General features: G+C 39.3%; 1 protein-coding gene across 1 annotated transcript in view; it reads right to left on the reverse strand.

Moving 5' to 3' along the window:
- XPNPEP3 (X-prolyl aminopeptidase (aminopeptidase P) 3, putative) overlaps positions 1 to 12,378 on the reverse strand; it is an 81,407-nt gene that overhangs the window by 53,188 nt on the left and 15,841 nt on the right. Inside the window, exon 2 of the mRNA XM_006890092.1 lies at positions 8,057 to 8,173. The gene's annotated coding sequence lies outside the window, so the exon portion shown is untranslated. The remainder of the gene's footprint in view (positions 1 to 8,056; positions 8,174 to 12,378) is intronic.

A 12,378-nucleotide genomic window follows, 5' to 3' on the forward strand; every position in this document is an offset into this window, starting at 1 on the left:
CAAGAATGGTTACCCATAGTGGACAGTGTTTGGTAGAGCTTCCAAATTAAATCAAGATTGGAAGCAGGAGTGGCATCCACTTCCTAAATGGTTTGCCTCCAGAAACTCTATGAACATGGAGAAACAACCAAAGTTATATTAGTGTTCAGGTCTTTTGGTCATAGGGTCGCTATGAGTCGTCTACGACTCTACAACACAACAACAATAATATGCATATGGAGGCAGGTGGTTCAAATTTACCAGCTGCTCCACAGGAGAAAGATGGGCAATTTCCTGTGTGATTTACAGCCTCTAAAAACCTGCTGGAGGGTCAAGTATGAGTAGGTTTGCACTTGATAACTTGTAACCACACACACACTCTCTCTCTCAACAATATCCATATATACACACATATTACACACACACACACACACACACACACACACACACACACACACACACACACACAGACACTTTACCAAGGATACTGAGGCTCCGTCTAACACACTTTGAACATGTTGTAAAGAGGGACCAGTCCTTGGAGAGGGACATCATGCTTGGGAGGGTGGAGGGAGAGCATAGGAGAGGAAGGCCTCTATGAGGTGGATTGATTCAGTGACAGGGATAATCGGGATGGGTGTGTCAGAGACAGTGCGACTGGCACAGGACAGGGCAGAGTTTAGGGCTGTTGTTATACATAGGGTTGCTATGAGTCACAAGCAACTCGATGGCACATAACAACAACAATCTAACAAACCAATTCTGACTCTGTAAGAGATTTTTCAAAAAGATGAAATGCCTCTTCCTTGAAATACATCTGTCCCATAATCCTTTTAATATTTTTACAACTTTTACATCTATAGGTAGATGATTAATATTTTTAATATATACTCAGTGTTTATTTCTGTTTCAGGATTTGATTAATTTTTCTAAGGTATTGGTTATTTCACAATTTCATCTACTTGTGTCCCACAGCCAAAACTCTGTGTCCAAGAGAGAGAGGCATCCCTTCCACAGTTGACAGGAACCTAAGTGTATGTGTGCAAATATAAATGTGAGTACTGATTATTAATTTATGAAGTTTAGTTATAGAGCCTAACCTCCTGACAACAGGATCATCAGATTCAAGGCTTGAAAATATAGCTCACCTTGGAAAAGCATCTTACCACAAGAAATTAACCATTTTCAAAGCTGGTAAAACTGATTATCAGTTTAACCTCCCCCCCCAATTAAGGGCAGGAAAGTGAAAGACTTAGAAGTAACACTAACTTGACTGCTATAATCTTACAACTTTGAAAAACTCTGATTACTTGTGTGTTTTAGTGGTGAGCTACATTTTCTGAGTCTTAGGCAACTTCCCAGCAGGAATTCCAGTCTGATGAAGAATCACCAAAAGGAAGTCCCCACTGAGATACCCGGTACTAGTCACTAAGTAGAAATAGTGAAAGAGTAACATTTCTAAAGGCAATTTACATTACTGTTTTGCTTTGATTAAAATAATATTTTATTGAGTTTTGGGTGAAAAATGACACAGTAACTTTAGGTGCTCACTTGACAATTTGCACACAAATTGTTCAGTGAAATTTAGTTATATTTATCCCAATGTTCTCTTTGACTGTGTTCTGTTTGTTCCTTTTCCAGTACTCTAGTTCTCTCCCCTTTATGTTCTCACTCTCATTTTTGAATAATTGGTGACTTTTTGATCTCATACAGATTATAGTAGGGCACTAATCTGACAGGTAATAGCCTTTATTTCGTGTGTCACTCTGTTCTTTTGCTAATAGTTGTTACTAGGGCACAGGAACAGTGACATTATCATTTTAATATATAACTTTACATAGTAAATAGAGGTGGCCCTCAATATCCACTGGCCCTACATCTGCAAAGTCAACCAACTCTGAACTGATAATGTTGGGGAAGGCGGAAGCAATTAAATGGTGAAACTAGCCCTTCAAAGGCTAAGAGGGAGTTTAAAGCACTATTTATGTTTACATTGCATTAGATATTTTAAGTAATCTAGAGATGATTTTGTGTGTGTATGTACCGTCAAATTGATCTGACTGGTACAGGAGGAGAGTGCCCCTCCTTCTCCAGCAGAGCATCTGGTGGATTCAAACCATGTACCTCTGGGATTGCAGTGCAGCTTCTTTAGAGATGATTTTAAGTATACAGGAAAATGTGTATAGAAACATGTAAAATATAAGCTATCATATTAAAGAACTCAAGCATCTTCAGATTTTGGTATCCTAGGGGTTCTCTGGTGCCTAGTGGCAAGAATCTGTCCTGTAATCCCAAAGGCAGAAAGTAAAAATTTAACAGCTGCTCCATGGGAGAAGGATGGAAAATCTCCTCTTGTGCAATTATTCCCTCTGAAAACCTGCTGAGGGTCAGCTATGGGTTGGTTTTGACTCAGTGGCACACACAACAACAACAAAAGGGGTCCTGGTATCATTGTTCTAACTGGTACAGGACTTGTCTGTCAGTTTGCTGTACTGAGATAACTTGTGGGTTGCTGTGATACTGAAAGCTACACTACCAGTATGTCAAATGCTACAAGGGTTATCTATGGTGAACACATTTTAGTAGAGCTCCCAGATTAAGACATACGAGGAAGCAGAGTTGGCCCTCCACTTCTTAAATAACAGCCCTCTGAAACCCCTATGAACAGGAGAAGAACACAGATAGTTACCGTATTAAAAGAGGTAGAGCCCAGATTGGACGTAAGTCAAAATGAGAAAAAATAATGGCAAACATCCTTTGCCATTGGAACATGGATGTACGAAGCTTGAAGATTGGAAAACTACAAACTGAAAAAATGAAATGGAACACATGAACATCAACATTCTAGGCATTAGTGAGATAAGACGGACTAGCTTGGGCCTCTTCGAATAGGATAATCACATGGTATCCTAGGCTGAGAATGAAAACAGACAAATAGTGTTACACTCATAGTCAAAAAGTCAATTTCAAGTTCTGTCCTGAAGTACAATGCTGTGAGTGATAGGACAGTATCCCTATGCATACAAGAAGACCTGTGAATAGGATTATCATTCAAATATGTGCTCCTGTATTTACAGTCAAAGAAGAAATTTAAAATTTTTAGCAAATCCTATAGCCCGAAATTGACCAAACATGCAATCAAGATGCATTAAAGATAATTGGTGACAGAAATGCAAAAGTTGGAAACAATGAAAAAGAACAGTGATTGCAAAGTATGGACTTGGTGACAGAATGAAGCTGGAAAGAGAATGATCAAATTTTCTATTTTCAATGATTTATTGATTGCAAATACCTTTTTAAAAAAACACAATCTCTTCTTTACACATGAACTTCATCTGATGGACTACATAGGAATCAGAATGCCTCTATCCGTGGAAAGAATTATTGGAGAAACTCAGTATCAAAAGTCAAAATTAGGTGAGGGGTGTATTGTCGGTCAGACCATCAGTTACTCATGTGCATGTTCAACTTGAGGCAGAAAAAGAATGAAAACAAGTCCATGAGAACCAAAATATGACCTCGAATCAATTCCACCTCAATTTTAAAATCATCTTAGGAACTGGTTTGAAACAGCTGAATACCAATGACTGAAGACCAGATGAGCTGTGGGATGGTTATCAAGATATAATCCAATGAAGAGAGCAAAGAGGTCATTACAAAGACAGAGGTGGTTGTTGTTACGTGCCACTGAGTTGCTTGCGACTCATAGCGACCCTATGTACAACAGTCCTAAACTCTGCTCTGTCCTGTGCCAATCGCACTGTCTCTGATACACCTACCCCAATTACCCCAAGTCACTGAATCAATCCACCTCATAGAGGGCCTTCCCCTCCTGCGCTGTCCCTCCACCCTCCCAAGCATGATGTCCCTCTCCAAGGACTGGTCCCTCCTTACAACATGTCTAAAGTATGTCAGATGAAGCCTCAGAATCCTTGCCTCCAAGGAACAGCCTGGTTTAACCCTCTCCAGGATGAATCTGTTTGTTTTCTTAGCAGTCCATGGTACCCTTGCTACTTTTCTCCAGCATCACAGCTCAAAGGCATCAATTCTCCTTCTATCCTCCCTAGTCATTGCCAAACTCTCTGAAGACAGAGGAGAAAGAAAACACTGAAATGGATTTCAGAAGAAGACTCTTAAAATTGCACTGGAGTGTTGAGAAGCTAAAACAAAGGGAAAAGATGCCAAAGTAAAAGAGCTGAACAAAGATTTTTAAGGGCAGCTCAAGAAGACAAGGCAAAGTACTGTGATGGAATGTGCAGAGATCTAGAACTGGAGAACAAAAAGGGAAGAACTTGCTCTGCATTTCTAAAGCTCAGAGAACTGAGAAAGAAATTTAAGTCTTGAGTTACAATATTGAAAGATGTTATGGGCAATATATAGAATGCTACCCAGGAAGCATCAAAAGAAGATGGAGTGAAGAAATAAAACTGCTGTACCAAAAAGACGGATATGGAAAAATTTCAGGAAGTACCGTATAAGCAGGAGAGCCAATGGAAATGAAGGAGGAAGCAGAACATGTACTGAAGGCACTGGCAAAAATAAGGCCCCTGAAATTGATGGCATACCACTTGACTTGTTTCAATTTACACATGCAGCCCTGGATGCACTCACTAGTCTATGCCAGGACATTTGGAGGACAGCTGTCTGGTCAACAGATTGGAAGAGGTCCATATCTGTTTCTATTCCCAAGAAAGGTGATCCAACAAAATGTGGAAAACTATCAAAAAATATCAATACCACATGCAACCAAAATACTGCTAAAGATCATGAAAAAGATGGCTAGACCAGTACATAGATAGGGGACTTCCAGAAGCTCAAGAAGGATTTAGAAGAGGCTGTGGCACCAGGGATATCACTGCTGATGTCAGATGGATCCTGGCTGAAAGTAAAGAATGCAAAAAGAATGTCTATTTATGCTTTATTGACTATGCAAAGTCATTTGACTATGTGGATCATAACAAGATATGGCTAACATTACCTAAGAGAGATAAAAGCATATAAATCTTTACACAAATGTTATACTAGCTTTATTTGTAATAAACCAAAATTGGAAAAATTTTAAAAAAAAAAGATATGGCTAACAAAGAGAAGAATGGGAATTTCAGAGCACTTAATTGTGCTCATGCTAAATCTATACCTAGACCAAGATACTGTTGTGTGAACAGAGCAAGGGAACACTACATAGTTTAAAATTAAGAACGGAGTGTGTCACGGTTGTATCCTCTCTCCATACCTATTCAATATGCATTCTGAGCAAATTACTGAAGAAGCTGGACTTGATGAAGAAGAATGTGGTATCAAGACCAAAGGAAGACTCATCAATAACCTTGTTTGCTTAAAGTGAGAACCTGAAGCACCTGTGGCAGAAGATCAAAGAACACAGCCTTCAATATGGATTGCATCTCAACGTCAAGAAAACAAAAATTCTTACCACTGGAACTATAGATAACATGATAGATGGAGAAAAGACTGAAACTGTCAACAACTTTATCTTACTTGGATCCACAATCAACACCTTTGGCACTAGCAGTCAGAAACTCAGGAGAAAGTTCTGTACTGGGAAAGTCTGCATTTGGGCCCCTCTCCAAGTCATTGAGGGGCAATGATGTCAGGTTGAGGACTAAGTTGTGTGTGATTCAGGCCATGGTACGCATTCGAGTGCTGGACAATGAATAAAGATGACAAAAGAAGAACTGATACTTTTGCGCTGTGATACTGGAGGAGAGTACTGAACATCCCATGGACTGCCAAAAGGACAAATAGGTTTTGGAGAAAAGTACAGCCAGAGTGCTCCTTGGAGGCAAGGATGATAAAGTTTTGCCTCACATACTTTGGGCATGTTGCTAGGAGAGGTTATTCCTTGGAGAGGGACACAAGAGGCTATTCGTTTGGAAAGGCGGAGGGATGGAAAAGGAGACGAAGACTTTTAGTCTGTCAGGAAGTGTGAGGATGGCACAGGATAGGACAGGGTTCAGATCTGTTGTTCACAGGGTCATTATGGTATGTACTCGACTCAACAGCACCTAACAACAACAGGGGGCCCTGGATAGATAATCATCCCATACAGGGTTGACGACAAAGATTTAATTCTGCATAGAGAAGCAAAATAATGAGTTTTTCCTTGAAAGTGTGACTGCTTTTCTAAGAAACATTTGGTTACATTACACCTTTATAGAATGATACCTATTCCTTAAAGTGTACCACTTAATTGTCCTCTCTTTTTAAAAAATCTTTAGGTCTCAGGGAGCTCTGGTGGCCTAGTGGCAAGATGATGTACTGCAACCTGGAAGGTGTGCAGTTCTAATCCACAAAATGCTCTCCTGGAGAAGGAGGGGCAATCTCCTCTTGTGCCAGTTGGATCTGATTTGATGGTACACCACAAAGGGGGAGAAAAAGGAATTCTAGAATTCCAAAAAAGGGAAAAAAACCCAAACCAAATAAAACAAGCGTTAGGTCTCAATTTGAACCCTGGGATCACATATCTTTTGGAAACAACACTGAGAACTAGATAATAGGAAGAAGAAAAAAGTAGTGAGAATCACCTTTATGAAACTTTTGCCATCACTTTTAGCAACAGAGACTCCAACTCTCAAAGCTATGAAAATCAAGCCTGGAAATTGTGCATGATTTTTATAAAAAGTTCTGTTAAAATATTGAAATGATCACTTTTTATACTTTCAAAGAAAACATATTCTGAAGTATTTTTAACACAAGTTTTCTGAAGTATTTTTAACAGAAAAGTTTTCAAAGATTCAATAGGTAAAATATTAGAAGACAGTTTTAGAAGCATCTTAGAAATAAAACTTTTCTTAAAAATATTCTAAAATACATCTTTCACTACCTATTCTGAATGTAAAGTTAATTGTATTATGTTCTAGATTGACATTGTGTAATAATATAATAGCACTAGTTACATGTAGATTGAAGTTGTCAATGATGTCATCTTAGATCCATAATCAGTACCCTTGGTATTGTTGTTGATTGCCTTCAAGTCGAGAACAACTCATAGCAACTCTATGAATAAATGGCCTAAAGCCCCTCTACAACTATCGACATTTTCCAAAGTTCATAGAGTTTCTGTAGGCATGTTGCTCAGGAAGTGGATGCCACTCCTGCTTCCTTTGGTATTAGCACTCAAGAAATTAAAAGGTGTTATCACACTGAGAAAAATCTGTTGTCAAGGATCTCTCCAAAGTGCTAAAGAGCAATGATGTCAGTTTAAAGAATAAGGTGTGCCTGTCCCAAGACAAGATCTTTTCAACTGAAAACTGAAACTTGGACAATGACTAAGAATGACAGAAGAATCAATGACTGTGATTTGTGGTGAAGAAGAGTACTGGATATCCCATTAACTGCCAAAAGAATAAACAAACAGGTCTTGGAGAAGGTGCAACCAGGGTGCTCTTCAGAGGCAAGGATGGTGAAATGTCATCTCATATACTTTGGGAATGTTGTTAGGAGGAGTGAGTCTTTTTTGGAAAAAGATATGCTTGGAAAGGTGGAAGGCCGCAGAATGAGAGGAAAACCCTGGCTGAGATGGACTGACACAGTGACTGTATCAATGGGCTCCAGTATATCAGGGATGCTTAGCATGATTAGGGTCTCCATGAGTTGTAGTCAACTCAGTAACACTTAACAACCCAACAACAGTTACACATGGGCCCTTGCAGCATAGTCCTTAAGAGCTGCTAACTCCAGAGTAGCACCTTTCTGCTGGTTTGAAGCCACTAGCCCCTCCTCAGAAGAAAGCTCTGCAATTGCCTCCCATGGAATTTACTGCCTCCAGAGGCTTTCTAGAGAATCACATATCCATCTGTGAATTGCACTGACTTCACTGGCAATGAACAGAGTTGTGTTACATATAGTCATCAACTTTTCCATTTAACACAAAATCAAGTCAAAACGTTAAGTTCTTCAGTTACACTAGCAACATGTGACTACTGAGTATCATACAGGACCATGCAAATCTCTAACATTTTGCTCACTGCAGAAAATTCATCTAATAGCATAGTTCTTGATAAAAAACCTAAGCAGAGAGATAGAATGTTTAAATACCATTATGTTTAAAAGTCATTACCTGGTTTGAGAAGGTGTGGGTGTGTAAGGGGACTGGGCTGGCCCAAGCATCGGTTAGGAATCTTCTTCTTGGGGATAGGATGAAGGGAGTACTTTCGCTGTGAACATGACAGGAATCCTGAAGGAAAAAAAAAAGGATGAAATGGAACAGCGAATCTAGATTCTCCATGGTGGACAATCACCACTAGTAATTTGAGTTTGTTAAAATAATGCAAATTAGTATTTATGTCCTTCTACCTGTCAGTATTTTTGGGTTCCAAAGAGTATATGTCAGGGTTGTATTCTGTCAGTGTAATTATTTCACCAGTATGCTGAACAAATAATCTGAGAAGCTAGACTATAGGAAGAAGAACGTGGACAGCATGGCATCAGGACTGGAGGAAGACTCAACAATCTACATTACACAGATGGCACAACTTTGCTTGCTGAAGTGGAGAGGATTTGAAGCACTTACTGAAGGAGATCTATCAATATGGTTTACACCTCAACATCAAAATTCCTCACAACTGGACCAATAAGTAACATCATGATAGACGAAGTTGTCCAGGATTTCACCTTACTTGGAACAATAATCAACACCCATGGTAGTAGCTATTATTGTTGTTAGATGCTGTCAAGTCAACTAATACTCACAGCAATCTTATGATCAGCAGAGCTGAACACTGCCCTATCCAACACCATCCTCACATCTGATAGGCTCAAGATCATTGTTGGTTACTGTGTCAATTCATCTTGTTGAGGGTCTTCCTCTCTGTTTATGCCTTCCACTTCTCCCAACCTGAAGTCTTTTTTTCCAAGGACCAGCCCCTCCAGAAAATGTGTTCAAAGTATCTAAGGTGCATCCTGGTTGCACTTCTTTCAAAACAGATTTGTTTGTCCTTTTGGCAGTCCGTTGTTGTAATGTGCTGTCCAGTTGACTGTGACTTACACTGACCCGATCAGGAACACAACTAAGCCTTGCCCTATCCTATGACATCCTCATCATGCCCCACACAGCTGAGCTCACTGTTACAGTCCCTGGGTCAATCTATCCTGCTAAAGGTCTTCCTCTCTTATGCTAACCCTTCACCTTTTAAAACACGATGTCCTTCTTTTAGAACTGATCCCTCCTAACAACATGCCCAAACTACGAGAGATGAAGTTTTACCATCCTTGCCTCTAAGGAGCACTCTGACTGCACCCTCTCTAAGTCATATTTATTTGCTCCCTTGGCAGTCCATGGACTATTTATATTTAGTACTCTTCTCCAGCACTACAACTCAAAGGCATTGATTCTTCTTTATTCACTGCCCAACTTCAGACGCATAGCAAGTAACTTGAAAAGATCAGAGCTTGGCTTGGGTACACCTTAGTTTTAAAATGATATCCTTGCTCTTCAGCATTTTGGAGAGGTTCCTAATTGTTGGTACCAAGGGTATTGATTATGGATCTAAGTATGATGAAATAATTGACAATTTCTATTTTCTCCAATCTATCATGATGTTGCCTCCTGGCCCAGTGGTTAAGGATTTGTGTTTATTCTTGGTAAGATGTAGTCTATACTGAAGGATGTACTCTTTGATCTTCTGCAGCATATGGTTCAAGTCCTCCTCACTTTCAGAAAGTAATGTTGTATCATCTGCATAAAGTATGCAGTTGATGAGTCTTCCTCTAATCCTAATGCTATATTCTTCCTCATAAAGTACAGCTTCTTATTTTCTCAGCATAGAGACTGAATAGGTATATAGAGAGAATTTAGCCCTGAGGCACACCTTTCTTGATTTTAAACCATGCAGTGGTCCTTTGCTCTATTTGCACAACAGCTTCTTGGTCTAGGTATCGTATGAGCATAATTGTTTTGGAATTCCCTTTCTTCTCTATGCTAGGCATAATTTTGTTATAATCTACAGAATCAAATGCCTTTGTATAGTCAATAAAACACAAATAGATGTCCTTGCTGCTTCCTGCCAAGATCCATTGGACATCAGTAATGTTATCCCTGGTCTCTTAAATTCAGCCAGAGAAGAGCACTAAATATTCCATGAACTGTCAAGAGAACAAATATGTCTTGGAGAGGGTGCTTCCAGGGTGGAGGTCCCTGGAGGAAGGATGGTGAAATTTCATCTCACATTCTCTGGGCATGTTATTAGGAGGAGTCAGTCATTAGAGAAGAGCATCAAGCAGGTGAGGATGGCACAGGATCTCTGGTAGTTCCCTGTCAATGTACTGTTCTAGCTGTTTTAAAATAATCTTCACTATGATTTTACTTGCATGTGCTATTAATGATATTGTTCAGTAATTTCCACATTCTGATGGATCACCTTTTTTGGGGGGAATGGGGGGGGGGAAGTATCTCCTTCAGGCTGTTGGCCAGATGGCTGTCTTTCAAATTTCTTGGCATAGTCTGGTGAGTAGATCTAGAGCTGCATCTGTTTACTGAAACATGTCATTTGGTATTCTATCAATTCCTGGGGCCTTACTTTTGCCAATTCTTTCAGCGTAGCTTGAACTTATTACTTCATTACAATTAATTCTTCATCATAAGCTCTTCCTGAAATGGTTCAGTGTCTGTAAATTCTTTTTGGTATGGTTATACAGTGTATTCCTTCTACCTCCCCCCGCCCCTTTTGATGAATTCCAAATCATTCAGGATTTGCCCATGGCATTCTTCAGTATTGTAAACTGAGCCTTGATGCCCCCCCACCATTTGCTTTCCGCTTGAGGAATGCTAAGCAAGTTCTTCTCTTGTTTTCTAACTTAAGCTCTTTCCACATATCAGTCTAATGCTTTGCTTTGTCTTCTTAAACTGCCCTTTGAAATCTTCTGTCCATCTCCCTCATTTTGGCAACCATTCTTTGTTTTGGTTTCTTGACTTTTTACTGCAATTCTCAGAGTCTCTTGTGACATACACTTTGGTCTTTCCCTTCAACTCTTATCTTTGTAATGACATTTTGCTTTCTCCGTGGATGTTATCGTTGATGTCATCCCGTATAACTCAGCTAGTCTCTAAGGTTCAATGCCTCAAACCTATTCTTGAGAGGGTTTTCAAATCCAGGTTGAGAAGACTTAAGATTGTAATTTGGTTCTTGTGGATTTTTTGTTTTCATTTTCTTCAGCTTCAATCTGAATTTACACAAGAACAACTGGCTTGGTTTTGACTGCTAATGTTGTGTTGCTCAAATTATCCTTTCCATAAATGTTGTTAATCTGATGCCTGTGCATCCTGTCCATCAGGGAGGTCCATGAGTACAGTTACACTTGTGTTTATTTAAAAAACTACTTGCAATGGAGAAATCATTCCTTGTACAAGATTCTGTTAAAAGTACTACCCAATTAAAAAGAAAACAGTATTTCCCATTTTAAATATGAGATAACAGATGAACACAAAGTTTAAATAACTTGCTGGAAATCAGCAAGGATCCAAACAATAATCTCTTTCTATTACCATTTTGATGGTAAAAGAACAAAACTTAAAAGTTGACTATTCTAGGGGAGCTCTGGTGGCCTAGTGGCAAGGAGCTGCAACTACAATCCCAGAGGCGCACAGCTCAAACCCACCAGATGCTCTGCCGGGGAAGGAGGGACAATCTCCTCCTGTACCAGTCAGATCTGATTTGATGGTACACTCACAGAAAAATAATAAGATAAAATTAAAAAAAAAATTTAAAAAAAAGTTGACTCTTCTATTTTTATGTGAAGATAAAATAATAAATATATACAATTCTATTTAGACAACTCCCAAGCACAATACAAAATGAATAACATTAATATGAAACTTAACTGCTCAGCTGCTTAGTGTCAGTATATTTTTTTTAAAAGAGGTTTACCAGCTCTTTACATATATGTTATTATCTTTGTTGTTTTGTGCTGTCAAGTCCCCTGCAACGCATAGCAACCCTATGGACAATGACTCTGAACTTTGCCCTATCCTGAGCCTCTAATACACCTACTCCCATTACCCCAGTTACTGTGTCAATCCATCTCATCTACAACCTTCTTCTGTGCTGTCCCTCCACCCTTCCAAGCATGGTGTCCTTCAAGGACTGGCCCTGCCTGGCAACATGCCCAAAAGTATGAGAGACGGAGCTTCAAAAAACCAAATCTTTTTCAACCCTAACAACATGTTACAGTGAACAGTAAAGCTAGTATGTCAACCCCTACTTAGATTAAGAGTTCTGGTGGTACAATGGTTAATAGGTTGGCTGTTAAGTGAAAGGTCTGTGGTCTGAACCCACAAACCCTGTAAAACTCTGCTAAAGGGTTACTGCAATTTGAAGTGGATTTGACAGTACAACACTCCTAAAACAACCAATTGTTTCTCAAAGCCATTCTCTCGGTTTAAGT

This window comes from Elephantulus edwardii, unplaced genomic scaffold, assembly GCF_000299155.1.
Source record: "Elephantulus edwardii isolate Elephantulus edwardi_28Jun2011 unplaced genomic scaffold, EleEdw1.0 scaffold00086, whole genome shotgun sequence".
NCBI classification, from domain to species: Eukaryota; Metazoa; Chordata; class Mammalia; order Macroscelidea; family Macroscelididae; genus Elephantulus; species Elephantulus edwardii.